Raw genomic sequence first — 13,559 nt, forward strand, 5'->3', positions numbered from 1 at the left:
TGCTGTCTCTGCCTTTTTTCTGCTTTGCTGCTGCTTTCTGCCCGGTTCCCGTTCCCGCCGCTGCATCCCCTGCGTCCCCGTCCCCCTCATGCCCCCATTTGCCACCCACCTCCCAGCTGCCCCTCGCTCCCACCTCCCCTTAATGGCGGCCGCGCCGCTAGCGCCAGAGGTCTGCCAAAGACAAGCCTGTCTGCACCCGTCCGTGCCTGGACCGTGCCCGGCGCCTCTCCCCCTGCTCCTCGCAACTCCCATGCCTCCAGACACCACTACACCACTGATGAGCTCCATGCACTCAACCCCAGCCGGCCCACCCCTGCACCCAGGCCGCTGCCACGCACACCTACGGACCCTTTGCCTGCCGCTCGTGTCGTTTCACCTGCAATCAAGCCCCCAAGCACCACAACAACGCCAGACACCCCAACCATCTCAACTGCATGCTCCTCAACACACGCTCTGTCCACAAGCATGCCATCGAGTTCTGGGACCCACTCACGTCAACCTCCCCTGACATCGCCTTCCTCACCGAAACATGGATGAACCCCTCTTCAGAACCAGACATCGCCATAGCCATCCCTGAGGGCTCCAAGATCACCCGAAGAGACCGTATCAACAAACCAGGAGGAGGAATCGCCATTATACACAGAAGCACCATCAGGATCTCCACCGATACCAAAGACGCCCCAGATGCCGCAGAACACCTGCACTTTCAGATACACATCAACGCCAACACCACCCTGGGATGAACTCTCGTCTACAGACCACCAATCGCCAACACAATCAGCTCCCAGGCCCTCACCTCCTTGGACTACCTGCTCCTCTGCGACCTAAATTTCCACCTGAAGAACACCAATGACTGCAATTCTGCTGCCCTTCTGGACAACCTCGCCAACCTCGGCCTCAAGCAACTGGTCACCTTGCCTACCCACTCAGCCGGGCACACGCTCGATGCCATCTTCTCCTCCAGCAGCCACATCACCTTCACCCACACCACTGAACTCCACTGGACCGACCACCATTGCATTCATTTTTCCTTCCTGTAGCCAACCACCCACTACCAACAGCATCTGCTCCCTCACCGCAAATGGAACAAGGTCTCCAAGGAACAAATGATCTCCAACCTTGCCCAAACATTACCACCCAAAACCAGTGACCCCAACACCGCCGCTCTCAACCTCAAGCAATGGCTCGACGACTGCGCAAACACCCTAGCTCCTCTCAAGAAAACCAACAACACTTGCATCAACAAGAAAGCTCCCTGGTTCACCGCAGATCTCCAGGCCTCCAAACGAGAATGCCCGAAAGCTGAGAAAACCTGGCACCAAGAACAATCAGAGAGCAACTTCACCGCCCTCAAAGCAACCATGCGCAAACACCACCAGCTCATCTGGACCACCAAAAGATCTTTCTACAAAGAATGAATTGACAACAACACACACAACAGAAAGGAGCTATTTAACATCATCAAGGAACTCACCAACCCCAAGTCCTGCTCCACATACCCTCCCCACTCACAAGACCTCTGCAACTCCCTTTCCATCTTCTTCCACCGCAAGCTCACAGACATTCATGGAAGCTTCGCAACACCGTCCCCCCCCCCCACCACCACCACCGACATGGTCGACCCCATCGTACCCTGCTGCACCAACATACTGAGCGCCCAGACCCCCACAAACTATGAGGAAACCACCAAAACCATGAGCACCATCCACTCCGGCTCCCCCGCAGGCCCCTGCCCTCTCCTCGTCTTCAATAAGGCCAGCCAAATCATCGCTCCCCAGCTCTGGACCATCATCAACAGCTCCTTCAAGACCGCCATTTTCCCGGAAAGCTGGAAACACGCCAAAGTCAACGCCTTACTCAAAAAGCCCAAAGCAGACCCTAAAGACCTCAAAAACTACCGACCTATCTCCCTACTCCCATTCTTCGCGAAGGTGATAGAGAAGATAGTCAACAACCAGCTTTCCCGCTTCCTGGAGGACAACAACCTACTCAACGTCTCCCAGTCAAGATTCTGCAAAAACCACAGCACCGAGACCGCCCTCATCACCTGCACCGACGACATCAGGACCAGGCTAGACAAAGGTGAAACCATTGCCCTCATCCTCCTCGATCTCTCTGCAGCCTTCGACACCGTATGTCACCAAACCCTCCGCACACGCCTCTTCGATGCCAGAATTCGCCACAGATCCCTGGATTGGCTCACCTTCTTCCTCTCTGAGAGAACACAAAGAGTTTGCCTCCCCCGTTCTGGTCAAAGGCCACCAAAACCATCTGCGGAGTCCCCCAGAGATCCTCACTCAGCCCCATCCTCTTCAATATCTACATGGCTCCGCTAGCCAACATTGTCCGATCCCACGGGCTCAACATCATCTCCTACGCTGTCGACACCCAGCTCATCCTCTCCCTCACAAGGAACCCTGCAACCAGGATTATGTTAATCATTTCGATTAGCATTCCTGTGTGCTTCCAGAGACTCGCCGACCTCCTATTAAGAAAATGTTGTAATGCTTGCTGACCCAGGTCATGATTTATACAAGTGTATAATGAAACAACATCCAGTGTAACTAATAGCATGTTATCCTCCCATTCCACATCACTTAAAATGCTAAGAATATGTGTCGTATTCTTAATGAAAGATGGAAGATTATAAACAAAAGGTTATAGAAAAAGATCCACATATTCAGAGAGTTTTTCAGTTAGTCCCGATATACCAGACACAATAGGTCGTCCTGGTGGAAATGGTAGTTTCTTATGAATTTTAAGCAATGTCTAAAGACAAGGGAACCTCAGATGATCTACCCTGAGATATAGGTATTCATCTTTGTTAAGTAATTCTTGTTTATACCATGTCAATAATCTGCTATTTATTTTATTCATTAGGCCAGAAATCGGATTGTATGTGATATGTTCATAACATGAGGCGTAATTCAATTGCAATGTAATCTCACTATCAGAATCTAATTTATTCATAATCACAACTTTCCCACCTTTGTCAGCCTGTCTGATAATAATATATTTCTCTTATTGAAGTGATCTAAGTGCCTGAAGTTCATCAGAACATAAGTTATGAGTAGAATTCTGAAATTTTCCTTTGGAGATATATTTATCAAAATCTCTACAAACCAAGTCATAGAACACATCCAAATTCTTATTACTAATACCTTAGGTGTCCACCGCGATTTCCTTCTCAGACCACTGGTGATACTGGTGTTGGATGTGATATCTAGATCCTCCAACACCTGTGAAAGAATATTAGGATCCTCATCCCGTTCTGCAATAGATAGTAATGTTGCTGTGTCGTGAATATCCTTGATGGACAAAGCACTTAATTCCAACCTTTATGTTGGAGGACTAGATGGTTGTAAACATACTGGATTCAGAAGAAAGTACTTTTTAAATTTTAATTTACTAATAAATTTAAATAACTCCACCTTGGATCTACACGGGTCGCCATGGCTAGTGGGACCAAAATTTTAACCTTTCTCCAAAAGGGCCTTAGCACCCGGTGGGAGCTCAATTTTGGATGAGTTAATCACATTAATGGATGATGACTCCCTAACATTTAGACTCTCTTGTCTCAGGACCATGTTTTCATCCCAACTTGTTGTCTTACTTTTGCGGTTAGCTCCTCTCCCTCCTCTCCCTCCCCTTCTGGTCTTCCTGTATTCAGTCTTTTCCTGTTCTGATCGTATTTGCCTTGCTTGATTCTCATTAGTTCTTGTAAAAAACTATTGCTCTTAATCATGGGACCGAGCTGAGCAGAAGTACCCAGCCCACCATAAGTGTCACTGTCACTTATAATCAAGGTACTAATAGATGTAGAATCAGAAGCATTGGAAACTGTTGACCCTCTATGTCTCCATTGAAGTATATTAAATTGTTTGTACCAGTTATTTACGCCAACAATTGGCTGTAGTAGATGGTTTGTGAGAATTAATAATGTCATAGATGTGGGTGTAAGATTGGTGATTAGAAAAAGGTTCACTCTTTTGTGGGTGTATTTTTGTGTTTACATGTTTCTCTCTCTACTTTCCCTTGATTTTCCATTTACTGAACACATTTTGTAATAGATATTCCAGATTTTCATGTAACTCCTTCTTGCATGTTCCACACTTACACCAAATATGTATTTAAAAGTGCTGCAGCCAAAACCGGAAGTATATCACATTTGCCAGGAAACTGGACTGTGGTCCAGAAAATGTGCTTTTTGTGAATTGGTGTAAAACCGTTCAGTAATTTTTGAGAAATTAAGGTTAAAAAATATTTGTATATGTGGATGGTGGGTCTCTTGGGGCTGTCATGAGAGTCCCACGAGAAATAGAGTGTCCACTGGCAGTGAGCGCTTTAATTGCAGAGCTGCAACAAGATAAGAAATGTTGTGGAGGCCATTACAATACTTGGGGACTTAGCTTTCCATCTTTCAAAATTATAGAAAAAATAAATGAGTGCAGAGTAGGGATACCTTGTTCTCATAGCTCTTGTGGAGGGAGGTGCCCTGTGTGTGACCCTCTCGGGCCATAAGAAAAAAGCAAAGCAGACAGTGAACATTGCGACAGTGCTGGACAGGGGGACCTGTGTCCCTCTACACCTTTTATCCACCAGCCTTTTCATGTCTTTTCGAAGAATGAGGTCGTAATCCGCAGGGCAGCGCTGCATACGGATTGGGATCTCCGCCACTGCCAGACTGCCGGGATCTAAGATACTGGCAGAGCTGACGGAGCTGACGTTTCCCTAGAGGTTGGACCACTAGGGTTGTTATGTGGTGGGCCATACTGCCACCACTAGTGTGGCAATCATGAGACCGTCACACTCGTAATGAGGGCCTAAGTGCCTGATTTAGAGTTTGGCACATGGGTTACTCTGTCACAAACATGACAGATATACTGTCTGCCTTACTACAATCTCCATAGGCAATAATGGGATCATAATACAGCAGACAGGATATCCGTCACATTTGTGATGGAGTAACTATCTCTGCCAAACTCTAAATCAGGCCATAACTTTGTCCCCCTCCGACAATGGGGAGCAGTTAAAAACTACTGCTGGTGCTTTGGCTGGAGTAAAGGAAACATGCCAGCTCCTGCTCCCAGCTAGTATAGTGTTGGCAGGGAAGCCAGCAGGGGTCGCAGGGCATTGAGGCTCTCCCCTTGGACCCTAACAAACCCAGAATTGGGTACCCACCTATAATTAAAAAATGATAGGGGAGCCAGCTGTGGCCACGTGGGCCATGGTGCCCATCCTCTAACAAAAACAGAGCTGAGGGCACCATGGGTGGGCACTGAGGCACCCACTTGATTAAAAAATAACAGCTACCACTGGCACACACAAAGTGTATCAGCCAGGGCCTAGAGTCTCCCCCAGTGGCTCTTAATGAGAAAAAAGAGGTAATTATCCTTGGTAGGCAATGAGACACCCACAAAAATTTATAAAACAAGAAAAATTAATAATAAATGAGCTGCCAAAGCTGCTCATTTATCATTCACTGTCCCCACAAGCAGCACCCCATAATGCCCAAGGTCTTTAAAAAAAAAAAAAGAAATTCTTGCTGGCGGTGCCCTTAAAGGAGTCAAAGGCACCACTCAACATTTTAATGCTGTGGGGGACTGCAGGAAGTACAGCAGCTGCAGAGCAATATTAAATAAAAAATAAACAGTAGGGTCCTGATTACGAGTTTTGCCGTCGGAATCCCATACCGCCAAAGTGATGGTCCCAAAAAGACCATCCTGTTGACGGTCTCCCGCCAGCCATATTCCAATGTTCCTGATGGGCAGGCGATCTATGCTGTGGCGGAATCCCGGCAGAGTGATGTTTCGCTCCAGGAAAGACAGGTAAGTACATCATGTGTACTCCAGAAAACACATTTAAATGTTGTGTATATCGTACCTGAATTAAGGCCAGGAACCACTCTGCCTGACGAGCAGCTCCACCGGACTGCCCTCGTTCTCCTGGCGCCGCTCTCGCTGCTGCCGCCTCCGCCTCATCCCTGGTGTCTAGTGTTCATAAGTATCGTGTGTTTGTCTTGTGTGTTTATCCAGTCTCTGTTTTTTGTGCCTGTTGTGCCGTTTTTTTTGGCTTATTGACTCTTCTGCTGTCTCTGCCTTTTTTTCTGCTTTGCTGCCTGTTTCTGCTCGGTTTCCGTTCTCGCTGCTGCGTCTTCTGCAGCCCGCCTCCATCATGCCCCCATTCGCCACCCCCTCCCGCCTCCCAGCTGCTCCTCCCTCCCACCTCCCCTTCTTAATGGCAGCCGCTGCGCGCTGGCCAGAGTGACCCCTGATCTGAATAAAGGGCTAGGAACCACTCTGCGCGACGAGCAGCTCCACTGAACTGCCCTTGTGCTCCTGACCCCGCCCTTGCCGCTGCCACGAGTTCGAGGCCCTCCACCACCTGCAGGCACCTGCCTGCGCCTCATCCCTGGTGTTTAGTGGTCGTAAGTATTGTGTGTTTGTCTTGTGTGTTTATTCAGTCTCTGTTTTTTGTGCCTGTTATGACGTTTTTTGGCTTATTGCCTTTTCTGCTGTCTCTGCCTTTTTTCTGCTTTGCTGCCTCTTTCTGCCCGGTTCCCGTTCCCGCCGCTGCATCCCCTGCGGCCCCGTCCCCCTCATGCCCCCATTTACCAACCCCCTCCCACCTCCCAGCTGCCCCTCACTCCCACCTCCCCTTAATGGCGGCCGTGCCGCTAGCGCCGGAGGCCTGCCAAAGACAAGCCTGCCTGCACCCGTCCGTGCCTGGACCGTGCCCGGCGCCTCTCCCCCTGCTCCTCGCAACTCCCATGCCTCCAGACACCACTACACCACTGATGAGCTCCATGCACTCAACCCCGGCCGGCCCACCCCTGCACCCAGGCCGCTGCCACGCACACCTACGGACCCTTTGCCTGCCGCTCGTGTCGTTTCACCTGCAATCAAGCCCCCAAGCACCACAACAATGCCAGACACCCCAACCATCTCAACTGCATCCTCCTCAACACACTCTCTGTCCACAAGCATGCCATTGAGTTCTGGGATCCACTCATGTCAACCTCCCCTGACATCGCCTTCCTCACCGAAACATGGATGAACCCCTCTTCAGAACCAGACATCGCCATAGCCATCCCTGAGGGCTACAAGATCAGCCGAAGAGACCGTATCAACAAACCAGGAGGAGGAATCGCCATTATACACAGAAGCACCATCAGGATCTCCACCGACACCAAAGACGCCCGAGATGCTGCAGAACACCTGCACTTTCAGATACACATCAACGCCAACACCACCCTGAGAGGACCTCCCGTCGACAGACCACCAATCGCCAACACAATCAGCTCCCAGGCCCTCACCTCCTTGGACTACCTGCTCCTCTGCGACCTAAATTTCCACCTGAAGAACACCAATGACTGCAACTCTGCTGCCCTTCTGGACAACCTCGCCAACCTCGGCCTCAAGCAACTGGTCACCTTGCCTACCCACTCAGCCGGGCACACGCTCGACGCCATCTTCTCCTCCAGCAGCCACATCACCTTCACCCACACCACTGAACTCCACTGGACCGACCACCATTGCGTTCATTTTTCCTTCCTGTAGCCCACCACCCACTACCAACAGCATCTGCTCCCTCACTGCAAATGGAACAAGGTCTCCAAGGAACAAATGATCTCCAACCTTGCCCAAACACTACCACCCAAAACCAGGGACCCCAACACCGCCGCTCTCAACCTCAAGCAATGGCTCGACGACTGCGCAAACACCCTAGCTCCTCTCAAGAAAACCAACAACACTTGCATCAACAAGAAAGCTCCCTGGTTCACCGCAGATCTCCAGGCCTCCAAACGAGAATGCCTGAAAGCTGAGAAAACCTGGAACCAAGAACAATCAGAGAGCAACTTCACCGCCCTCAAAGGAACCATGCGCAAACACCACCAGCTCATCTGGACCACCAAAAGATCTTTCTACAAAGAACGAATTGACAACAACACACACAACAGCAAGGAGCTATTCAACATCATCAAGGAACTCACCAACCCCAAGTCCTGCTCCACATACCCTCCCCACTCACAAGACCTCTGCAACTCCCTCTCCATCTTCTTCCACCACAAGCTCACAGACATTCATGGAAGCTTCGCAACGCCGTCCCCCCCCACCACCACCACCGACATGGTCGACCCCATCGTACCCTGCTGCACCAACATACTGAGCGCCCGGACCCCCACAAACTATGAGGAAACCACCAAAACCATGAGCACCATCCACTCCGGTTCCCCCGCAGGCCCCTGCCCTCTCCTCGTCTTCAATAAGGCCAGCCAAATCAGCACTCCCCAGCTCTGGAACATCATCAACAGCTCCTTCAAGACCGCCATTTTCCCGGAAAGCTGGAAACACGCCAAAGTCAACGCCTTACTCAAAAAGCCCAAAGCTGACCCTAAAGACCTCAAAAACTACTGACTTATCTCCCTACTCCCCTTCTTCGCGAAGGTGATAGAGAAGATAGTCAACAACCAGCTTTCCCGCTTCCTGGAGGACAACAACCTACTCAACGTCTCCCAGTCAAGATTCTGCAAAAACCACAGCACCGAGACCACCCTCATCACTTGCACCGACGACATCAGGACCAGGCTAGACAAAGGTGAATCCATTGCCCTCATCCTCCTCGATCTCTCTGCAGCCTTCGACACCGTATGTCACCAAACCCTCCGCACACGCCTCTTCGATGCCAGAATTCGCCACAGATCCCTGGATTGGCTCACCTCCTTCCTCTCTGAGAGAACACAAAGAGTTTGCCTCCCCCGTTCTGGTCAAAGGCCACCAAAACCATCTGCGGAGTCCCCCAGAGATCCTCACTCAGCCCCATCCTCTTCAATATCTACATGGCTCCGCTAGCCAACATCGTCCGATCCCACGGGCTCAACTTCATCTCCTACGCGGACGACACCCAGCTCATCCTCTCCCTCACAAGGAACCCCGCAACCGCCAAGAACAACCTCCACACCGGACTCCTCACCTCACTATTGCCAACTGGATGACAGCAAGCCACCTCAAGCTGAACTAAGAAAAAACTGAGATCATCATCTTGGGCCCCAACAAGTCAGAATGGGATGACTCCTGGTGGCCAGCCACCCTGGGGTCACCCCAACACCAACCATCCACGCACGCAGCCTCGGCTTCATACTAGACTCTTCACTCTCCATGACCCAGCAAGTCAACACCATCTCGTCCTCATGATTAAAAACCCTTTGAATGCTCCGCAAGACCTTCAGGTGGATTCCCATAGAAACCGGAAGAACGGTCACCCACGCCCTTGTTAGCAGCAGACTGGACTACGGCAACGCCCTCTACGCGGGGTTAACGGCCAGGCTCCAGAACGCCTCAGCACGTCTCATCCTTGATCTCCCTCGCCATGAACACATCTCTGCCCACCTCAAGGACCTCTACTGGCTACCCATCGACAAAAGGATTGTCTTCAAAATCCTAATCCACGCTCACAAAGCTCTCCAAGACACCGGATCGGCCTACCTCAACGATTGGCTCAACTTCCACATCCCTACACGCCAGCTCCACTCTGCCAACCTCGCCCTCGCAACAGTCCCTCGCATCCACTGTACCACAACCTGCGGCAGATCCTTCTCCCACCCTGCGGCCAAAATCTGGAACTCACTCCCCGCCAACCTACGTAAGACCCAAGACCTCCTGACCTTCAGGAAGCGCCTTCAGACCTGGCTCTTCGAGCAGTAGTACCCCTCCCCCCCCCAGCGCCTTGAGACCCTTCTGGGTGAGTAGCGCGCTCAACAAATAATTTGATCGATTGATTGATACTGTGTATGTAGTCATGTGTACTATATGTGTTGTTGTGTGTTTATTATGGAGTGTTAGCATGCATTACATAGGAGAAGTGACAATGTATCCTACCTTCGATTCCAGTGACAACAGGGTAGCAGAGCGTCATGGTCAGGTGGCAGCAGCACAGCAGGGACCTGGACAAAAAGACTCAGAAGTTTCCCCGCCAGGAAAAGCTCTGAGGAAAGGCAAATCATAGTACAAATGGCGGTGTCGGTGGTGGGACTGTCTCCCAGAGCCGCCTCTGGCTTTACCCCTGTAGATGCAGTAGCAGGAGTATTGGTGGTGGCGGTGGTGGCGGTGGCGGCGGCGGTGCAATGACGATCTTGTAACCGAGTTTCAGACAGGATCATAAGTGGATTGGTGGACCGCCAAGGCTTCGGTTGGGTAGACTGCCAAAAACTTGAGGGCGAACCCTTTCCACTAAACTCCTAAACAGGCCCTAAGTCTCTTGGGTCATTAAATCAATGATCCCAGGAGAACTTTTCATATCTTTCAAAAGCACTCTAGTTGGAGCATTATGCTCTTCAGCCAGAGTGCAATTCCCTCTTGTGTGTTTTTTTATTAATGCATTTTGTGGGTTCACAAATATTAAAAGACTCAGAGACATCCTGATTTTATGTTTTTTCTAAATCACCAGGTCTTTCTTTTAACATTTTTCAGGCCACAAAATGCAATTATAAATACAATGTTAAAGGAGACTCAGAGACATACTGATTTATTTTTTTCCATAAAACATTATTAAACATTTTATAACAATCGCTTTTATTTAAAGATTGCATTGTGGGATTTAGTGAAATATACATTTCATTAAAAATATTTGTGGTTTTGGACAAATATGATAGATCTGCTTTACATAAGTTAATATGCTTTCCCTTTAATAAAGCCAATATCTCACTTTTTAAAACTTTTTGGCATTTGAGTGCAGCCAGGCCCTGCCACACGTTGTAAATGCCAGAAGGCTGGGTGTTGCAGGAGGATGGGCGCATACAGGGCGTTGGGTGCAAGAGCGGCTCCAGGCCAGGTCTTGCGCCTAAGCTCACACTGCACACAGTGATGGATATCTTGTTTTATGTTAAAAAAAGCCCTGGAAATTAGCTGAAAATAAGTAAAGGCTGAAGTGACTTAGAGTTAAAATGTATACTTATATCTTACATTAAATTTAAAATAAATTTAGACATTCACTCAAAAAAACAAAGGTTAAAGGGACGTTATAGAAAAAGTCAGTGAAAACACATACCATTTTAAAGGGTACAAAGCCATTAAAATTCACCTGTTACTCTTAGCTCACAAAACTATAACTTGTGCCCTAAAATAACTATGACTCATTCCCTCGCCATGAACTGCTAATTACCTCCCATTCTACATCACTCATGACATGTTCTATGACAGTGATAACATCACTGCAACATCTGAAGTTACATGATTCCTGACAGCAATTTGTATGGCAGGCGACTTAGATGTATAGAATATCACTGTACTGTCCCATGGAAGTGCCGCTGGAATACCAAGAAACCAACGGTCCAGATATTTCTATTTTTTTCTGAAGGTTTACCGCTTCATGCCTCAAACGGATTTTCACCAAATCACAAAAAGACTGCTTTTTGAATTAAGTTGTAACTTTCTGCTAAATTTGGGGTGATTCTGTTCAACTGTTGTTTGTAACAGAGAGCAAAGTTTTCTCGGCCAAATAATTTGGAAAATAGCACTGATTGACACTTTTCCCCACTGCTTTTCCTGGCCCTCACTTGATGGATAAGTGCAAATTTTTCAAAAAAGCAGCTAAAGTGGATTCCCTTGTTTACAAAAAGTTTTTTGTAGAGTTGTCTAAGGGTGCTTAGGATTGGGATAAACTACAGAAGTGATTAAACCACCATTTTTAACATTTCTTAAAAATCTTATTCACTTGTGAAGTCTGCTTTTTAGTAAATATTTAGGAAAGGTGACCTTCAAAGTTACACTTTCCCTGCCTGAAGCTTCAGTGGGATAATTAACATCAGCCTGCCAGCAGCTGCCCCATCAGTCCCTTCTCCTTAATGATTGTGGAAGCTGCTCCCACAGCTAATATAGTGATGCATTTGTGTGAACAGCAACTATCAGAATAGATAGCACCTCATGTTAGGCGTTGACTTGCTCGACTACAGTTTACAGGTATTTTCCTATTTTGAAGAATGATAAACATATTACATTTGTTAATATTTATTTTTTATCGTTGTACTTACAAACACATTTTTTAAAAAATCGCCATTATAGAATAAAAAAAGAATCTCTTTTAAAAAAAAGAAGTTTGTAATAAAAAAATTGCAGGGTTTGTCCTTTGAATATACCTAAGTCTTAAGAATGACTATTCTCAAAATTCACCCCCAACTAGGTTAAATATAAAAAAAATGTTAAGCCCAGTTACCTAAAAACTTGTTATATTCGAAAATCATTTTTACTCTGATATCAGGTTGCACTGGCACAATGTTAGATCTCGCTAGTTTGTCAATGAGGACCACTTCATTAGTCCCAATGCATGGGCGGGGGGCACAGAGAGGGTTACATCAGACCTGGGCATCTGCTCCTCTGCGAGCATCAATAAACCATACTGACAGCGGTGTTTAAGTCTGTTTCTATGAAATCACAGAATTTTGTAGTAATTTATCCCCAGAGATATATTGTATTAGTTTTATTTTCATTCTTCGGTTGCCCCATCCACCATTCCCATCTAATGTGATCGCCTCCCCTCTCCCCGCAGGGCCACTATAGTGTCATTTGATAACGTTGAGCAATGATGTGAATGGTAAATGTACATTTTAGACAGCATTCACTGACCACATCCAGCAGCAGGATTAGCATTTAAAGTCCATTCTGTATTTGCATAGATTAATTTGACACTATTTAGCTGCACTTTATAAGGTACTGGATTCTCTGTTATATACGTATTCTACACATTGGTACATATTCATGTACTTATTAATGGAGTGTAGTCTTCTTACCATAAGATCATTCCAAACCGTTTCGAGGTGGCACTTTAACAAAACTTACTTTCCAATAGTGCAGGAAAAAAACGAGAATAATATTTTGGGACCTAAAAAAAGTTTATGTCATTGAACTCCGAAATCACTCAAACATTTACGTGATTGAAGTTTGAACATATTCAAAATCTTTGCTGCTTCTGGTCAGGGGAAGGCTCCACTGTAGCTAAACATAGCTCAGACGAATAATGATATTTGGCGGAGTGTTCCTCAAACCCTTGGAAGCAGTAGGATTTATGATTATGTCTTCATTTCTTATGTATTTATTTTAGGCCGGCTCATTTTAAATGCTAGCAAATTGCAAACTCCCCATCTATATTTCAGGTGAATGTGTAATAACTACAGAACAAAAGAGGATGGTAAATTTAACAAGCATTACTCTGATATATAATTTAAATATGTATAACATTATTCTGCGTATCGATTAGAAAATGGGATGTTGACCATTAAAGGCAACAATCAATTTCACAGTTCGCAGGTCAGGTCAAGATTCATTCTAAAGAGCTAAAAGGAGCACAGCATTAGGAGATAATGAATGCCACAGGACGGTAGATGTGATGTATTACTTAGAGCACAGAGCCCACTCCGATTGAGTTGGTAAAGCCTTCAATACAAACCTAACCAAATCTACCCACAGATTTGGTTGATGTAATCAAGAGGAAACCGTGGAAGGTCCTTTCTTAAAAATTCAGCATCACAAAACATTTCAAACAGACAAAGAACTTAGAGGAAGTGC

This window comes from Pleurodeles waltl, chromosome 1_1 (assembly GCF_031143425.1).
Source record: "Pleurodeles waltl isolate 20211129_DDA chromosome 1_1, aPleWal1.hap1.20221129, whole genome shotgun sequence".
NCBI lineage: Eukaryota > Metazoa > Chordata > Amphibia > Caudata > Salamandridae > Pleurodeles > Pleurodeles waltl.